Here is a 19773-nt window from a genome sequence, read left to right as displayed (position 1 = left end):
ATTCAGCACCGTGCTAAGTTTATCTGTTGCGCAATATTTAGTTATGTGGGCCTCTTTCTTTTTAAAATCTGCTCATTAGTAATATAAGTGTTCAGTCTATTGGATGTTCGATATTACTCTACTGTGCGTGTGTAGATATAAGAAAGTTTTTTGTGTCTTGTTAGGCTCCCTCTAGTTAATGATGTGCATAGTAACTACTTTTTTAGAAACATGTTGTAATGGAATCCTGATGTGTTGATTATTGGCTAGGGTTCCACATTCTTTTCTGTGGAGGGGCTTGACAGCTGGGTGGCAACAGTGTCCGTTCCGTGATAATAAATCCTGTCCAGTTTACCGTTTGGTGTGCTGCGTACTTTACTTCACTGGCGACAAGGATAATAAAGCGAAAGAGGACGAGGCAGACCCCTAGGAGTGATCCACGTGTGCCTCAGCCTGCAATTTCGCTGTGCTGCCCAGCCGCACACGCAGCGAGGATTGGTCGACCCCAATCTTGCCAGTGCCTTAATATAAAGACACAGGTGCAGTTCTTATCCCCCATGACGGTACCCTGTGTTTTGGGGCTGAGGCATTGCAGCACTCAAAGACATAACATGGTCTGAGGAAAGGACCCAGCAACGTTGCGGCACATGGGGGCCATTTTGGTTGGCATAGCAACCACCCATACACCACAACGCCGAAAGTGAGAAAGTGCTCATATTCCATGCCACAACATTGAATGCCGGTTTCCTTTGCTGGTGAATGATGTCGTTTTGACGACAGGCCCACAGTTAACATTAGAAGCGCCAGCCAGCTACTGTCTGTATATTTGCTATTTATGCAAGCATGCTCAGTCAGTGATTCAGGATAGCAATACTGAGCAACACTAACTGCAAGCTACCGCATAACACAGGCTACTTGTAGCATCATGCAGCAAAGTAATGCCAGACTTCCTCCCACATTCCTATCGACTCATGGTGAGCCGTCTATAGCATGGGACCTCTGGGTAGACTCATTCAAGGTCTACTTAAGAGCAGCGGCAAAGCCAAGTACAGAGACGACGATAGGAAAGCACCACTTTTGAATTTTTGAATTGGTTGGGCGCAGAAGGGCTCAGGGTATTCAGACATTTACCGGATGAGGAAGTATGAGTCCCTGGCAGTGGGGAAGGAGAAACCGTAGTGAGCTTGTACAAGACACCTTTGAAGAAATTGGAAGGGCGTTTTGGCTAAAGGCCCAATGTTGTGTTGGGGCGATACCACTTCTTTTCTAGGGCACAAGGTGGAAGTGAGTCGATCGAATCCTACATTACAGCATTGCGCACCCTCATATCCATGTGTAAGTTCACAAGCTTACTGGACAAGTATATAGTATATAAGAGACCAGGTGATGATGAAAACAAGCAGCGCCAAAGTGAGGGAAAGATTTTGGATCGACAGACCCTCCTTTGGATAAAGTGATCCAAATTGCAAGGGCCATTGAGGAGTCCTGTGCCAGTGTACAAGTTGTGACAAAGGGCGTGGCTAAGAAACCATGAAGTATGTTATGTCTTCGATGCAGCTCCTGCTGATCCTGAAATAAACAGAGTTAGCAGAGCGAGTTTTGGCACAGAAAGGGACTGTCTGATGTGTTAAGGAGCGGCGCAAGTCTGTGGAAAAGCTGGTGCCCGACGAGAGTGGAACATAAGTTGCACGTCGATTGCAAGATTGTATCCAGCGACCCGACATCCAAACAAAATGGCCAGTGAGGCTGAACAATGAGAGACTAAGTAACTGCAGGCGGCTGACGAGGAAGCTGGGAGCAGCTAGAGAAAGCGAGTACTGCTGGCTGGAGGCGGATGAGCAGGCCTGATACAGCGGAGCGTACATATTCTGATACTGTATTTAGTGCGATACGCTGTAAAGGTGGAAGCCCTGAAGACAAAGAGGAGCACAGCCGCGATATGGTGGCCGCATAGAGAGGCTGGGACCCCATCCGCGGAAAGCGAACAGCTGGAGGACGATAACGCAGGCAATCGGCGCAAGGCCCGGCACCGGGCACTGTAGATGGGACAGGTGGCCCAGAAAGGAAAACCCAATACAAAGATTCAGCAGGACTGAGATTGCATACAAGCGGTGTACTGGGTCTGGGGCTGGGAACACTCTAGTGTTAGAATGTCGGGGAGCCGGGATTCGAAGCAGAGAATGGCGGCACCAAAGAGAGCCCCAGAGACCAGAGACCTGGCCTTTGCATGACGAGCACAGCAGGAAGGTATGCACCTGCCTCCAAAATTATGACCTTTGTGCTCTGCTGCCAACTGCATTCGGAACCTGCCTAGATCCAGACCTGACTCGGCCCAGTTATCAGAATACAGCCTGGACCAGGGAAAGTAGAACCCAGCACCGCAGCAACGCTCTGCCTGCTGTGGCGCACCAAAACTGCCAAAATAATCAGTAGCAGGACTCCAAGACACATAAAATCAGAGTCCTTTGATCAGGGTTGCAATAAAGCCTGGTAGGGAGGCGAGCCAGCAGAGACACATTGTATGGGGTGATTGGGCATGGGACACGGAACAGAAGCGCATGCAGAGCGCAAGCTTGTACTCCACGCGGAACGGAGGCGAAGCTCTAAGAAGGAGAATACTGTCCCCGCTGTGCAGGAGGAAGGCACCCTCAGACAGCAGTCACATTCCAGCCGGCAGGCTGAAGAGGAAACTCAGATTCATTGCACAACCCCCCAGGCCTTCCCCAGTCACAGGCAAGGAGGTGAAGGGGGGGGATACAGACGCGCATGTAGCAGGTCAGGCAATACCAAGGTGTGCTACTATGGAGGGACCATATAAGCGACACAGCAGAAGTGAGCTGGTGAGAGGCAGGGGGCAAGTAAGATACATGGTGGTGGCATTCTGTGCGCAACAAGTGGATGGGAATAAGGTGCTGGTGGCGTCGACTAGGAGATTGGAAAAGAGGGACTTGGAGAGCCTGGGACGCATGCGGTGAGCGTGTCGCAAGGCTGGGAGACTAGAGACTGATGAAGTAAGGAGAGGGGACTGAGGACGGGCCGAATAGCCTTATACAGCAGGCGTTGTAAAACCAGTGCGCATGCTGCACCCCAAGATAGCCTGGAGTCACGTAGCGTATTAAGACAGCCCACGCTGGTCTCAACCTACTCAAAGAAGCACAGCAGAGACGTGAGAAGTGAGTGAGCACCACGTGGACACGAATACTGTGGTAGCAGATCTTGAGAGTAAAGTAGGTCCTGTGATACTGCAGTGATAAAAGGATACATTGTAGCATTGGAGGTGTGGAGCACCGACGGCGCGCCACAGTTCATGTCAACATTCTGCCGCAGGACTGGAAAGTAGAAGGATACAACGCGGCCCCCCAAGCAGCAGGGTATTGTGTGCACTAGATGCTACGAGGGTCACGTGTGCCCCAAGCAATGTGACGCAGGTGGCGTGACACACTGTCCGCGGCCCCTTGAACTCCGGAGTGATGCAGGAAAGGGTCGCACACCCGGACAGGGGTAACCCGGGCTAAAGAGCGAGTAGACCTCGCCTAGAGATATCGCCATGGCACGGAAGCAATGGACAGGAAGACGGCACATACAACAAAGGACACGAGAGTGCCCAGAGCCTGCTAGGCAGGTGACAAACTCTCAGGTGACAAGCTACGGAGTTGGGGGAGAGCTCACACAGTGGACGGCACAGTAGGCCTGCACTGTCACAGCAGGCAGCCGTGGGGTAGGGGCGCCTGAATTTGACATACTGCACTTGTGGAGCAACCCTGCAATTTACACCCGGTGGGCTGAATGCACCTAGGACTATTCCTCCACCTGCAGAGCCCTACACTGTGCCCATTGCTGCTGAGCTGCAATAACTATACTGCCCTACATGCTGACGCACGGGGCGAAACCCAAAGCGGGACCTGAGGGCCGGAACGCATGGCGGAACAGTAGAACCCCAAGAACACTGCAAGATACCAATGCAGAAACAGAACCCTGTAGAGCATTACAGCCGGACGCATTTGCCAAACGCAGGTATAGATATGTGAGATGATGTGCAGAAGCCAAGAACAAAGTGCTGGACCCAGCCAAAAGCCGAGAGACGGCTACTGCGGCTAGTGGAGAGTCAGATTGTGCGCATGATTGGAGCCCGGCTAAAGCGAGCAACCACTGCAGCGGCCCATTGCCCTAATTGTGAGGCAACATGCTAGTAGAAATGGCCTAAAACCACACTCTGAGAGGGGAACACATGGTCCACCCACCCTCCACCAGGCAGACGCGGGGAGGTTGAAACACATTTCTGATTGCCAGACTGATATATTGTCTGTTGAGAAGCCCCTGACCAAGCAGTCGATAAGAACCAGAGAAGAGAAATAATAACATAACGCTGAGAAGGCCAGTGAGGGGGCAGAGGACATGGCGTCCAAAAACAACAAGGTCAAAGGGAAACAACCTACGATGGACATCTTTACCAAACTGACACAGTCACCGGAGGCGATTGCACCTGCAAAAGGGGTCACTCGAGATAAGATTGTCTCACCACGGGACGACCATCGCATCCTAGAGGCCATAGCAGAGCTGAAATCCTCATGGGGAAGCAAGATCGTTACGGCCATGGTGGAGCTGAAATCTGCACTTGAAATCAAAATTGATGCGGTCAGTGTGGTTGTGAACCTCCTAAAACAAGATGTAAGGACACTGGCGGAGCGCACAAGTGGCCTAGAAAGCAAAGTGAAAACCAATGCAGAGGTCAGCACAGTCTATGCCAAGGAGGTGCACATATTACAGCAACAGTTGGGCAACCTGGAAAGCCGAGCAGAGGAGGCAGAAGGGCGAGCACGTCGCAACAACATACGATTGGTGGGCCTGCCGGAGGGAGAGGAAGGTATGGACCCTACAAACTACGTGGAAAACATGTTGATAGAGGAGATCGGAGAAGGAGCGCCAACCCAAGGGTTCACGGCCGAGAGAGCACACAGGGCTCTGCTTAGAAGGCCCCAACCAGGAGCCACTCCCCGAGTGAACATTGCCAAGATTCTGAACTATAAAGATAGGAAAAGATCCTGGAATATTTCTGCAAGAGCAGAACGATAAATAGAGCGTCAGCGACCGTCACGGCGTATCCGGACTACCATGCTGGTACAAAGGCAACGACTACACTATGTGGCGGTCAAGAAACGACTGCGGGAATCAGGATTTAAATACATGCTTCTGTATCCGGCGAAGCTAAAAGTCCTACATAAAGGAAAGGCATTCTTCTTTGAATCACTCGACGAGGCGGCGAATTGGCTAGATGCACAGGGTTGCCCAGCAGATGCAAGTGATCGTGACCAGAACGGACAGGATAAGTGAACCAGCTACCTGCTGTTTGTTAAATGGGACCAAGGTTAAGTTAGCGGTTCCAGTAAGGACTTGGTCATATGGTAGTATGGACGCCCAAAAGGGTCCAGTGGGCATTTACATGAGGAAGTAGATATTGACAGCAGGTGCACCCGTTGAGGTGACCCTAGAACTAGAATTCGATAAACGTAATGCATAAGTGGGTGTCAGGAAAATGTGCGTAGTAAATCGTCTGTAATGTGGGAGAAACGGAGACAGCGCGTTCTTGCCTCCATTAGTTAGTCGAGTCAGGACACCAGTAGGGTGGTCCCCCAACCCCCGCTGAGTTCTACTGGTAGAACTAGATGCGGGATAGCCTGAGATCCAGGGATGGAGCTGGGCACCAGTTGGGGTTGGGTGGGAGGAGGGAGTTGGGGAGTTTGAAAGGGTATTCATAGGGTGAGGGAGGGGAGTTGGGGGATTGGTTGTGTTTTTAGTTAGGGAAACGAGCTTACACATGCGCGCGCCTGTGCTTAAAGCGAATGACTGGGAGGGAAAGTGGAGGGGACTGGGTATGGTCGAAATATGGGGGACCTTAAAATAGTTCTTGGAATGTCAGGGGGCTCAATAGTTACCTGAAGAGGAACAAGATTATGATGTACTTGAGGAGAAAGAAGATAGATATAGCCCTAATACAGGAAGCACATCTCACGAAAGAGAAACAAGAGGTGATACAGAGGAAATGGAAGGGGACCATCATAGGTGCGAGGTGCGACGAACTCAGTTTATGCCAGAAGAGTCATCACTTGGGTAGCACCACATATCCCTTTTCAACTGCTAAAGACCACAGTGGAGGCGGATGGGAGGATGGTGGCAATACGGGGATTGATAGAAAATAGAGAAATATGCATTATCAATACATATGCCCCGAATAAAGACACAGTGGCTTACTCAAAACCCTATATAGCAAAATGAGCCCGCACCTGGGGGGCACAGTGATATGGGGAGGCGACTTTAATTGCACGTTAGACCCAAGGGTAGACAGGTCAGACAGGAAATCAGACAAACCCACCCCCGCTGCCAAAACCCTAAAGACCCTGTTGGGAGACTTCTGGCTAGAGGATATGTGGAGGTTACACCACCTACACGATGGACAGTATTCGCATTACTCAGCCCCACAGAACTTGTATACACGGTTAGACTATATGTTTGCCTCACAAAAGATGACGGTGGAAATAGTGCGATCAGAGTACAAAGCGAGGGTCCTCTCGGACCACTCACCATTGGTGTTAACATGGCAATATCTGCCTCCAAGGGCTAGAATCCCAACGTGGCGACTCAGAGCTGAAGCATTGAAAGACACAGTGTTTAGGGAGGACCTGAGAGAAGAAATGATCAAATACTTTGAAAAGAACACTGGGGTTGTTGAATCGGCTGACACTCTATGGGAAGCATTTAAGGTGGTGATGAGAGGATCAGCTATAGCCAAATCCAAAGGGCTGCAGGGAGGCATACTAAGGGAACTGCAGAAGGCAGAGGCGAAACTAGAGACAGTTTTGGTTAAAGGAGGTAATTCCCGGGAGGATGCTGAAACCATAAACCAATTGCAGCAGGAATGCGCAGGACACTGGGAGAGATTGTGCAATTTAGACTATAAGTAATACATAGAGAGGCAACACGCGGGGGTAGACAAGCTGGGGAGATTGTTAGCATGGCTGCATAAAAGTGAGACCCCCAGACCAACGATCAGAGCAGTAATGGCGGAGAGTAGGCAAATAGTGGATACCCAGAGGGCGTGAACAGAGAGTTCCTTGAATTCTATAAACGATTGTACGGGGACGTAGGAGGATGCGAAGGTAGGGAGATAATGGAAACATTAGAAGATATTGGCCTACCAAAAATAAGTGCTGAAGAGCGAGAGGACCTAGACGCCCCAATCACATTGGAAGAACTAGAAGCGGTGGTTGAGCAACTACCCACCAGCAAGACCCCGGGAGCGGATGGACTCCCCAGTGAGTTTTACAAAATGTATAGGAAAGAAGTGCTCCCCTTGCTGCTCGCAATGTTAAATGAAGCATTTGAAACAGGGATATTACTAGAATCCCTGAAGGAGGCGATCATTATCCCACTCCTCAAACCTAATAAGCCAAGCACGGACTGCGGGTCGTATAGACCGTTGATGTGCTGGACCCGGACAGCAAGATACTTACGGCTGTGTTGGCAAATAGAATGACACAGTTCATAAGCAGATTAATACACCCTGATCAGTCCGGATTTGTCCCGTGCAGAAGCATATCAGACAACCTCAGACGACTTCACCGGGTTATAGAGCACACAATAGGAGACTCGAGCGAGATTGCAATTATATCACTAGAAGCAGTGAAGGCCTTTGACTCCCTCAAGTGGCCTTGTCAGATGGCATCTCTAAGAGAATATGGGATGGGACCCAGGTACCTTAAGTGGGTGAAATTACAATACAGTTCACCGCTAGCCAGAGTTAAGATGGGAGCGATCATCTCGTAGAGGTGGGAACTCAGCAGGGGCACCAGACAGGGATGACCTTGTTCCCCGATGCTGTACATCCAAGCATTGGAACCCCTGGCGATATACTTGAGACACCTAATTTCATTATAAGCAAATTACCTGCTACTATACTTGAGATATCCTGAGGAAAATCTTCAATACATTCTAGAAGCAATGGAGCGATTTGCGGTGCTCTCTGGCTTTGCAGTTAATCCCAAGAAATCGTGTATATACCACCTGAGGAGGTATATAGGGTCCCTGCGGGAACAACTGACAGTCTTAAAAATACTGTGGGACACCACGTTCAGATACCCGGGGATTGACATTTATCGCACTCTGGAAGCAGAATATAAACACAACACTGAGAAAGCGGTAGTGAACATTGAAAATAGCATGAGGTTCTGGACTAAGCTCCCCTTTGCCATGATGGGGAGGGGGTGCTGTTGAAGATGGTCGTATTGCCGAGGCTACTACATTTTTTTGGGAGCATACCATGTATGATACCAAAGCGTTTCTTTGTCAAACTCCAGAGCATATGCAGGGGCTTCATTTGGCATGGAACTAGGAACAGAATTGCCCTATGGATGTTACAGAACACGTATGAAAACATAGGAATTTTTTTTTAGATCTATTATTTGGCCAGCCAACTGCAATAAAAGGCCAAATGGTTAACGGAAGACACGACATCGGAGTCCAAACTATTGAGATCGGAGTGTGCCCTGTTTTTTCTGAAAGAAGTGATATGGCTGCCCAAACCTGAGCTAAAAGGGTGCCCGGTGATGTTGGAATTGGGATGGAAAATATAGCGCAAAGCTTGCCAGGTCATGGAGAACCCGACCGTGTGTTCTCCACAAGTGCCGCTAGTGGCATTGACCGGAGGAGACGTGCAACTGAGGAAGATGATTCGTAGGCACTGGAAACGGTGGGGATCGCAACAATGGATATATGGCAGGAGGGGGAAGTAAAGGAATTCGGGGTTCTGGCAAAGGAAACAGGTTTACATGTAGGGCAGTATAGTACTTATACTAGATTGATACGGCGGATCATAGAGACATGGTCTGAAATAATACTAGAAGATCAACCTGACACGGCCATAGAAACGATATGATATAGCAGAGGGAGGGCATGAGGTTTCTCGACTCTATGAGATACTGATGTCCAATGTGGGAAATGAAGTGACCCAACTAAGACAAGACTGGGTAGAGGAAGCCGGGGGAACTCATGAGTGACAGGCTATGGGAACGGGTTCAAGGGTACCATAAAAAAGTGTCTAGGAACGCGAGGTTATAACAAATATAGCTATATGTAACCCTCAGGGCATACATGACCCCCCAGAGGATAGCTCGGTTTAAGAACGCTGGATCGCAAACATGCCCCAAATTTGGGGAAGAAAACGCAGGGATGACACGCCTCTTTTGGGCATGTCCAGAAATTGGGAAGTTCTGGGGAGAAGTAGCCCACCGATTAAATGAGAAAGGGATCAAATAAACATTGAATCAGTGTGGGCATGCATAGTACCGGGGTTCCCTAGACCGCACCAACTTAAACATGGGAGCAAGCTTAAGTAATTGGCATATATACATGCCAAGCGCAGAATTGCCATGGGGTGGAAAGCATGCAACAGACCGAAGGTAGAAGTTTGGTGGAGGGACCTCCAGAAATGGACCGAAGCCGAAACGGCAGTATGGCACGAAGCGGTCAGTAGGGGAGGGGAGGAGGAAGCAGAAACCCTGACGGCCTGGAAACACTTAGTGGCCAAATTGTATGGGTCCGTCCAGGACTGCACATGCGATCAGGAAACTTTTTTGAGAATACGGTAGGGGAGGTTCCCCCGGAGGAAAAAGAAGAAGAATGCGAAATGGAGTAGGCTCGAGTTGGGCGGAGGGTAAGGGGTTAGCGGTAGATACTTAATGATATGTACATGATGCCAAAGTATTATATAAGTACCACTGGTTTTGTTGGAAGTTGATTGTTGTAAAAACCAATAAAAATTGTTTTCAAATAAAAGAAAACCTACTGCTGCAGGACCTTGGGGATGGAAACCTGACCCAGGGGTTCACTGTAGAGAGAGCACACCACATCTTGATAAGGAGGCCACCACCAGGAGCTCTGCCGAGGCCTATCGTAGTGAAGGTCCTCAATTATAAAGAAAGAGAGAAGATTCTAGCATTCTTCAGGAATGGGTGGCGACATATAGAGGGCCTCTGTGAAGTTGGCTATATACCCGGACTACACCTTCCAGGTACAAAAGAGCTGTGCACAATTTATCAACACAAAAGGGAGACTGAAAAAGGCGGGGATCAAATATATGCTCATTTATCCTGCCAAGTTTAAGATACTCCACAATGGGAAAGCCTTGTAGCCTTGTTCTTTGAAACGCCATCTGAAGCACAAGACTGGATGGACAATGTGAAGGTTCCACCAGTCGAGGAGTAAGCACAGGAGAGAACGACGTACGGGGAACTCAGTGGCGGCAGAGGATGGCTGGAAAGAATGGAACATTCGGACGATATGAGAGTCGCCATGGTGAACCACTGTGGAACAAACGAGACGGGAAGCGTGAAATAATTCTGTAACTACAAGATGCGTCGTGTGCAGGAGCATCAAGAACTAGACATGGGAGCAGAGATCACCTACCACCCCATATCCTTTTTATAGGGTACCCACCCGTTGGTCACCAAGAGCCCCAGACTTGACTGGGGCCTCGGGGCAGAAGTGAGACGAGTCTAAGCATGCATGTCATTGCTGGACGGTCTAGGCCAATTTTACCAAAAATAAATGGTCGCAATGACCAAAAGTTCTAAAAATGCTACCACCAAAGGTTCGAACACCAAAGGTTCAAACCTTTGGCGGTAGCATTGTAAAAAAAAAAAGAACCAGGGGCTGCGGGCGTGTCCCCCGCATCGCCCCGCTCACTATACTTGGAGGCTGCAGGGGTGTCCCCCGCATTGCCCGCTCACTACACTTCATGATATAGCGAGCGGTGTGTTGTGGGGGACACCCCTGTAGCCTTCTGTTTAAAAAAAAAAAAAAGAAAAGGAAAGGACCCTGCAGCGCCGGTTCCCAATCACGGAAGTGAAAGGGAACTGGCAATGCAGGAACCCAGCATGAAGATGCGGTACTTTCAGCCGCGGGCAAATCACTGCAAATCTTGGACAGTTATAGTTAGAGGAAGTTTTGTTACATGTTGGGGGGGAAGCAGAGTGGGAACATGGGAGGGGCGAGGAGGGTGACACAAGCCTGTCAATATGGAGTACATGATAAACACTATCCCGCTTGGAGTGGAGAGTGGTCGTAAGGTCCCACCAGAATGTTGGGAATTTGTACAAGATGGCTGAAGGGGTGAGGATTATGACCTGGAATGTACGTGGTCTCAATAACTATGTCAGGCGTCATAGAGTGGTCACGTACTAAAGACAGCAGAAAGTTGGAATAGGGCTATTGCAGGAAACACCTTGAATGCACAGAAATATAAGAAATTAGCCAGCACACGGGGAGGGGGGTGATGGTGGGCTCATTGTACTCCACATACGCAAGGGGAGACCTGATATGGGTGAACCCTGCTATTCCATTCAAAGTACTGAACACTAAGATTGATGATGAGGGCAGGATGGCTGTACTACATGGTATGATTGAGAATCGGGAGGTATGTATAGTGAACACCTACACCCCTAATCATGATGCCACTGTCTTTTTTTGGTCTTTGTATGCAAGGCTAGGCCCTTACAGGGTAGGAGTTTTGATATGGGGCGGAGACTTCAACTGCATCCTTAACCCAATCAAGGACAGGTCCGATGCGAAGCACAAAAGACCTTCCCTGCCTGCGATGGTCTTAAACACACTATTCAACCATTTTCAACTGGTAGATATATGGAGGTCACGACATAGGGATAGTAGAGAATTCTCACATTACTCGGCCCCTCACGCTGTCCACACAAGGCTTGTTTACGGGAGAGGAACATGTGTGGGAATTCACAGAGGCTGAATATCCGGTTAGGGTCTTGTCAGATCATGCCCCCCTGTCAGTGATATGGAGGATGTCGGCCCCTAGACCACCCATACCTACTTGGAAACTGAGAAGTGAATCTTTGCAAGATAAGGCATTTAAGAAAACAGAAGAAAAAGCACAGTTGATGGAAGTAAATGAGGGTAGTGTAAAATATGTGGGCACTATTTGGTTAACATATAAGCTGGTGATCAGAGGTGAGACGATGGCCACATCTGGGGGGTGCAGAAAGCCATCGCTAAAGATTTATAAGACACAGAAAATAAACGACTGGAACTGGAACGGAAAGGGGATGCCAGGAAGGAATATGTTGAGGAAGAAATCAGATTGAGACAGGCGTGAGTAACACAATGGGATAGGCTGGGTAAGTTTAGTTACGTGAGGTACCTGGAAAGAAGTCACGGTCAAGGTTACAAACCAGGGCGAATGTTAGCTTGGCTATATAAAAATAGGAATGTAATATCTCCGATACATACCATCTTAGATGCAGATCGAGGGGAGGTGAACACACAAGCAGGTTTCAATAACGTTTTTTTCTGAATACTACAAGGAATTATACACGGACACACCACAAGATAGAGAGGAGGAGATATGGGACATCTTAGACCTTATTCTCCTTCCGAGACTAGATGAACAATAGAGTAATGTGCTATAAGAGCCCATAACCCCAGAGGAAGTTATGGCCACCATAAGATCACTTCCCTTGGGCAAAGCACCAGGCACGGATGGGCTAACAGGATAGTTTTATAAGGCTTATGTAGATACAGTGTCACCATTGCTAGCCAAGGTAAAGCATATGAACCGGGAATCCTCCCGGGAAGTATGCGCAAGGCTGTGATAATTCCACTCCTAAAGCCAAACAAGTAAGAAACAGACCGTGGCTCTTATAGACCGTTGTCACTACTAAATCAGAATAGTAAGATACTCACAGCACTTCTAGCTAATAGGCTTAGGACGGTTATACCAACCTTAGTCAATCAAGATCAGACAGGATATGTTCCTGGGAGGAGCATTGCTGGGAATTTAAGGAGATTGCACCATGTCATACATTGCACAAGAGACAGGGCAGAGCGAAGCACCTTGGCCTCACTGGATGCCACAAAGGCGTTTGACTCGGTTCACTGGGATTGGTTATATGCTACGATGGTTAAGATGGGTATAGGACCGCGCTATATGGAATGGGTAAAATTGATCTATACTCAACCTATGGCGAGGGTCCGAAATGGATCCACTTTTTCTGATAAGTGGGAACTGCAGAAAGGGACGAGACAGGGGTGCCCACTGTCCCCTATGCTATACATATTAGCAGCAGAACCCAGTGGTGGCATATTTGAGACATGAATATAGTGATGCAGGCATTGAAATAGATGGGGTGCGGCACATAATCTCCATGTATGCGGATGACATGTTGTTTTACCTAAATAACGTGGAGGTAAACTTGCCATACGTGTTGGAGGTGCGGGACAGTTTCGATACACTGACGGGATCCAAATTAATAAAGGCAAGTTGTGTCTATTCCCGCTGGCGGGGATGGCGACTTTCAGAGAAGCAGAGCTTCCGGTTATGCCCTTACCATGGAGTAAAGACTCTTTCAGATATCTAGGCCAGAAAATACATCAGGATCCCACCATCCTCCCCACTAAAAAACTGGTGTCATTAGGCAATGGTAATATTGTTGATGCGTTAATGGGGACTGAGGAGTGGCGCTGGTGGGATGAGTCAGGGGAGTGCATGCTCCCAGGGCCGCACCCCTGCGCGCTTCTAATTTTAAAGGGGAAGAATGTTTATTTTTGGTGAAAAGGGTTTTGTCTTACGTCCCTATGAGGGACGCCCATACAGTGTGGAGGAGAGGGGACTATGGACTAGGAGTAAGTTAGTCACTACAGTGAGTAACGTATAATTACCTCTGCATGAAGAGTCAGTGAAATACAGGCACAGGTGGTGTCAGAGCCTTACACTACCACCACCAGCGCATCTGGCTCATTCAGGCTTGCAGGTAGATACATGCCGTACATATCGATATCTTTTCATTCTCCAATCCGATGTTCAAGAGATACCTGGCAGGTCTAACCAGGTTATATCGGCCTGTTAGACGTCCACATCCAGTCAGGGACCCTAAAGTCGTGCCTGGCATTCTGGTGCACAAGCCATTCGAGCCCATGGCATCCGTGGACATCAGGCTGGTTACCATTAAGACGGCCCTGCTGGCGGGCCTTACATCAGTGCTTTGTATCGGCGAAATTGAGGCCCTGGTGGCTTCAGAGCCCTTTCCAACATTTCACAGCGACAAGGTGGTGCTTACAACGCACCCTGCCTTTCTTCCTAAGGTTGTTTCCTCCTTCCACCTAAAGAGGAGATGGTACTCCCGGCATTCTTTGCAGACTCAAAGGATGAGGCTCAGAAGGTATTGCACTGTCTGGATGTCAGGCGAAAGGATGTGGCGCAGAAGGTATTGCACTGTCTGGATGTCAGTCGTGCTCTAAGATTTTACCTTGACAGGACTGAGAGCTTCCGCAAATCTGATGTCTTGTTCATCACATTTGGAGGAGCAAAACCAGGCTGTCAAGCGTCCAAGGCCTCCATAGCAAGGTGGATGGTTATGGCCATCAAGGAGGGGCAGAACAAGCCGTTGCCAGCAAACATGCATGCCCACGCCATCAGAACCAAGGCCACAGTGGTAGCTTTCCAGAGACAAGTCCTGTGACGGACTATCATCAAGACGGCTACGTGGGCCGTCCTCTTTGCCTTTTCCTAGCACTACTGCGTGCGTGCCAGCACCATGTCGGATGTGGCATTTGGCCAGGCAGTCTTGAGGAAGTTGTTTTCTTAAGAGGGGCAATTCTCCTCCCTAGGGTATGGAGGAAAGTGGACGGGAGGTAGGAGTAAGTAAGTTACTTACCATAATGATTAACGTACCCCTAGTCCATAGTCCCCTTTCCTCCATACATCCCACCATCCTCCCCAGTAATAAAACCTGTGTCATTAGGCAATCTTAAATATTGTCGACGCACACTAGGCGACTGAGGAGTGGCACCGGTGGGCGGAGTTAGGGGAGCGCATGCTCCCAGGGCCGCGCATGCTCCTAGGGCCGCGCAGCCCACGCGCCTCTAAATGTAAAGGGGAAGACACATTTTCTGTTGAAAAAGGTTCTGTTTCCCGTCCCTAGCGAGGAGCGCTCATACAGTATGGAGGAAAGCGAACTATGGACTAGGAGTACGGTAGTCACTATGGTGAGTAGCTTATCATTTCTTGGCCACCTCATCAGGGACAGGTCTGTTGTGGTGAGGACGGACAATTCTACTATGATGTTTTGTTTACCCGAACAAACAGGGTGGCACGCGTCCCCCCGCAGCCCTCTGCATGGAGGCGGTATCGATCTGGGAATGGCCCTGTCAAAAGGATTTGAATTTCGGCAGTCCCCCTCCCAGGGGCACAGCAATGCAGAAGCGAACCAGCTGAGTAGCATGGGGTTCAACACCTACGAGTGGGAGTTGCACAACAACTCCTTGTTGCCTCTGTTCCAGCGTTGGGGGTTCGCGCACCTGGATTTGTCTGCATCCCCTTGGAATTTGAAGTGTGCCCAGTTTGCCTCATGGACACAACGGGGTCGGGAGTCTCTGGGAGATGCCTTTCAGATCTGATGACTGGCCGCAGGTCTTATGCATTGCTGCCCACCCCTCTGCTCCAATGTACCCTCTGCAAGTTTTCAGGCTTTGGTGGGCTGCAGCCACATCCTGATTGCCCCTCACTGGCCTTCGGGACCCTGGTTTTCGGATCTGCTGCAGTTTTGCTCCCTGGGTTCCATCCACCTTCAGATCTCCAGCAGAGGATTCCTGACGCAGCAGGTTACATGGCCAAGCAGGCTCTGGCGGTCTAGTTCCTGATCAGCTAAGGCTTTAACATGCTCAATTTTTAGATGACAACTGGGACATCATCCAGCAGGCCGGGAGGCCCTCGACCCGGTCCAAGTATAAGAGCAAATGGACTAGGTTCTGTCATTGGGCTCATGACAAGGGTCTGGACCCTGTTACCTGTCCTCTGGATTACGTACTTGCTTTTTCAGTGCATCTGGCTCATTCTGGAGTGCAGGTGAATACTTGGCGCACTTATTTGGCAGCCATTGGGACCTACATGAATTCCCCTGAGCCTGTGTTTTCTGTGGCAAACCTGGTGGTAAAGGCCCATCTTAAGGGGTTGTCTAGGCTTTTTCCTCCGGTGCATAGGCTGCACCCAGTCTGGGACCTCAATGTGATGCTGGCAGCCTTGCAGCGCAAGCCTTTCGAGCCTATGGCCTCTCTGGACATCCGCTTGGTGAAACTAAAGATTGTTTTACTGGTGGCTCTTACCTCTGCACGCAGGATTAATGAGCTGCAGGCTTTGTCCTCGTACGAGCCATTCACCACGTTCCACAATGACAAGGTTATCTTGTGCACTCACCCAAACTTCTTGCCCAAGGTCGTCTCTCCATTTCATCTGAATCAAGAAATATGCCTGCCAGTGTTCTTCTCGAACCCGGAGGCGGTGGCAGAGAGGGCCCTGCAATACTTGGACCTCAGAGGTTGCTCACGTTTTATCTCTCTCGGACAAAATCCTTTGAAGGCATTGTTGTGACTATTGGAGGATACTCCCCGGCTCTCAGGCTTCCAAGACTTCCATCGCCCGGTGGATGTTCCAGGCTATTTCAGAGGCGTTCAAGGCCATGGGCGGACCTGTTCCTGAGGGGATTCATGCCCATGGGTTCAGAGCTAAGGCCACGGCCGTGGCATTTCAGACACATGCTCCTTGGGATCTCATCAGCAAGAATACTTGGCCCACTCTGTCGGCCTTCTGTAAGCACTAGTCACTGGACACCAGCTCCAGGCGAAACACCTTTTTCCTTTGTCCTATATATGAGGCAGGTTGTCACAGCATCACCCTATGTGGAATCACCCACAAGGGGACGGGACGTATGAGTAATTAAAGTTACTCACTGTAGTGACTAGAGTACTCATAGTCCCCTTTGAAAATGGCGGAAAGAGAAATATGGACTATGAGTACTCTAGTGACTACAGTGAGTAACTTTAATTTCTTCTGTATGGGACTGCTGTGCTGCTGCAAAGACGGTCCGCATTTTAGAGTGTACCAGTTTGCGCTATGGGGCCACATTGTGGATAAATCCAAGGTAAGTAAACAACGGTCTTAATATCTGTAAGGAAAGTGCTCTGCTGCAAGTCCATGCTGATTTGTCTGAGTTAAGTCTGGCGCAGTGTATACCAGTGTTGGCAAGCGGTGCGTGGCGTCCCTGAAGACGGGGCAGGCTTTCCGTCATTTCGTTCACCGACTCTCTCCCTCTCTCTGATGATTGAAGTCGTCTGATGAAAGGTACTGGTGAGTTGCTTTATTGCAGGCAGTCTGCCCAGACTTTGGCTGCTTCTTAATTTTTTTTTAAAGAAATATAAAGAAACTTGCCAGCATTGTCGTCAGTTGATATGGGTTGATCCAAAGTGGTACTGTTAAGATACATACAGGCACTGAGGTCCTCCCAACTGCCACCTTCCCCTTCTGGGGCAGTAACGGCTCTGTCTTCCATCCGGGTAGGCCTCCCACACCAGGCTGAGAGCGGTCCCTAACCCCTCTTGACAAGGTTATGCTACTAGGAATGCGAACTGCAAGTCCTCTTTTAATTATATTTTACTTTAAGACATATATTTCAACAAAATGCAACAATGCATTTACATAATACTTTATTCAATCTCCACTGTCTGTGTCAAGTCCTCGTAACCTAAAAAAAGAAACCAAAAATTATTGTACTCCAATATTTTGGTCTTTGATGTTCAGATACATAACAAAACCCAAAGTATGCAATTTGAAAAAGACGGAAGATGGGTTTGAGTAGAAATAATTATGTACAGAAAATATGAGATTTCAAATTTGGCCAACTTGATTTGATGAAGGTAAGCAACAAGTGGTGGGGATCGAGGAACACTCTAGGTAATGCGCGGGTTTGTTTGAGAGTAGTGTGAAAAGCCTGCAGTGTGACAATTGTTCTGTTTTATGTCTGTGACTGTTCCTTCAGCCTTGTTCTGCTTCCTCCTTTAGAGCACAGGTCTGCACTATTAGTCGCAGACCTCTAATTCCACCTCTAATTCTACTCTATCAAACCCCTACCACCGTATGTCACTGGTTACTGGCAGAGAAAAAAAGCACACTTTCAAATGTTTCTGGAAACCGGTACCACTCTGCACAAGATTTGGAGCACCCAGGGCAGGAAGACAGAAAGGGTTCTGTTTAATTAAAAATTAAACAATTCAGCAGCTGACCTTGTCTATGCGCAGGGTGACCTAGGTAACTAGGACTTTGAGGTAATTTGTGGCTAGGTTAAAATCCTTTTCTGTTTGTATTGCTTCTGAGGAGGGATATTTTGGGCACACCTTTTGCACATCTTTAGCATAGTACGCCTAAATATATGGCCTTATGTTTTAGGCGTTGAGGGCTAGAATGGTGGATTACTAGAATGATTATAAGGCTGTCAGACTTGATTTTCGTATGTTTGCTTACATTTATGTATCAGAAGGGCCTCAAGTATTGCAATTCAGTTAGAATAGAAGCTGCACATCATACCCCAAAATTCCATGAGATTGTGGCATACTGGCTAATTAATGGACATAATAAATGGACATTGTGGTGTTCTGTTTGCGTAGGCGGTACATGGGGCTTCATAAATGTTTTCTGCCTAAAACTGGTGATTTGTGTAGTTACACGTGTAAAATATGCAATTTTTCAACTTCAACACATTTGTTTTTTCAATATTTTATTTTAATTAGTGGTTTGCATAGTCTCCTATCAAGGTACATATGATGGTAGTAGTCCCACCACAGCAACTTTTTACTATGAAACCAGCTCCTAGTTATTACAGTACTTGATTTTATAAAGTGGTGCAGATTTTCTTGGAGATCCAATAACAGCAAATGTTTGCACCATAAGAACACTGTTGGAAGGGGAAATAATGCACACAGTGGCATGCACTGCTGCTCTCAGTTATAAAAGAGGTGAGAGACAAGTTTTGGACTGACTTTGGCAGGCAGCTTTTGGACAAACGAAGCTTCATCACTCCTCTGAGAGAAGGCATGGTAAGAGAAAGAACTCAAGGAGATAGCAAGGAGATGCAGCATAATGAGAGGTATATGTAACTCAATCCCAGACGCGTGTCTGAGAGTAATGGGCACACATTATTGCAAGCCAGTTGCTGGGGTCTTAGCCCAGATCCTGTCCAAAGCCAGAGGCCATCAAGGAGAGATTTGTTGCAAACCTGCTGACGCATTTAGCGCAAATCTTGGCCAAAGCCAGAGGTCATCACGGAGAGAAGATGTGTCGCTAGCCTGCTGGAGTCTTTAGCCCAGATCTTGCCTTGAGCTCAGTGAATAGTAGGAGACTATGTGGCATTGATATCCAGCAGGGACTATGGCCCAGACCCTTCTGGAAGAGCCAGAAATTCAGGGAAAAACAGAAAACTTGAGCCTGTTGTGGGCTCAAACCCAGGAGGGCAATCCTTGATAGCTTCAGTCTGACAATCCATCAGGCGGGGTGCGGGATACCATTTCTGCTTGTAATAGTCATGGGTATTCCCCAAGGCAAAGGGAAGAATTATTTATTCTTAATGTGTGTTTCTGCAACAATCTTAAAGAGCCTGGTTAGAGGGTAACAATATGTGAACCGAGAAGCAAGCCAGGAGTAATCCCAAAGGAGAGGGGATGCTCTACTTCAGGAACTGAGGGACTACAATACAAGTCTTATTTGAGAGTAGGAATTTTGGGTCTTGGATTCTACGTCGCACTTGAGGCTAGTGACTTTGACTTGAACATTGGGGAATTTGACTGCAACATTTGACACTCGAGAGAACACACTCACATTTCATATTTGGCTGCACCTGATTCCTTGCATTATTAGTTTAAGCAGCCCCTTTTGAGTTGTAGTGAGGTAGTCTCGTA

General features: G+C 48.4%; 1 protein-coding gene across 4 annotated transcripts in view; it reads left to right on the top strand.

The window, feature by feature from the left end:
- LOC138527959 (transcription initiation factor TFIID subunit 4-like) overlaps positions 1-19773 on the top strand; it is a 3082360-nt gene that overhangs the window by 1371655 nt on the left and 1690932 nt on the right. The gene's annotated exons all lie outside the window — the stretch shown is intronic.

This window comes from Ambystoma mexicanum, chromosome 1q (genome assembly GCF_040938575.1).
Source record: "Ambystoma mexicanum isolate Mex_15411 chromosome 1q, UKY_AmexF1_1, whole genome shotgun sequence".
NCBI classification, from domain to species: Eukaryota; Metazoa; Chordata; class Amphibia; order Caudata; family Ambystomatidae; genus Ambystoma; species Ambystoma mexicanum.
Note: the sequence above shows the minus strand (reverse complement) of the source record. Positions and strands in the feature narration are given on the sequence as shown.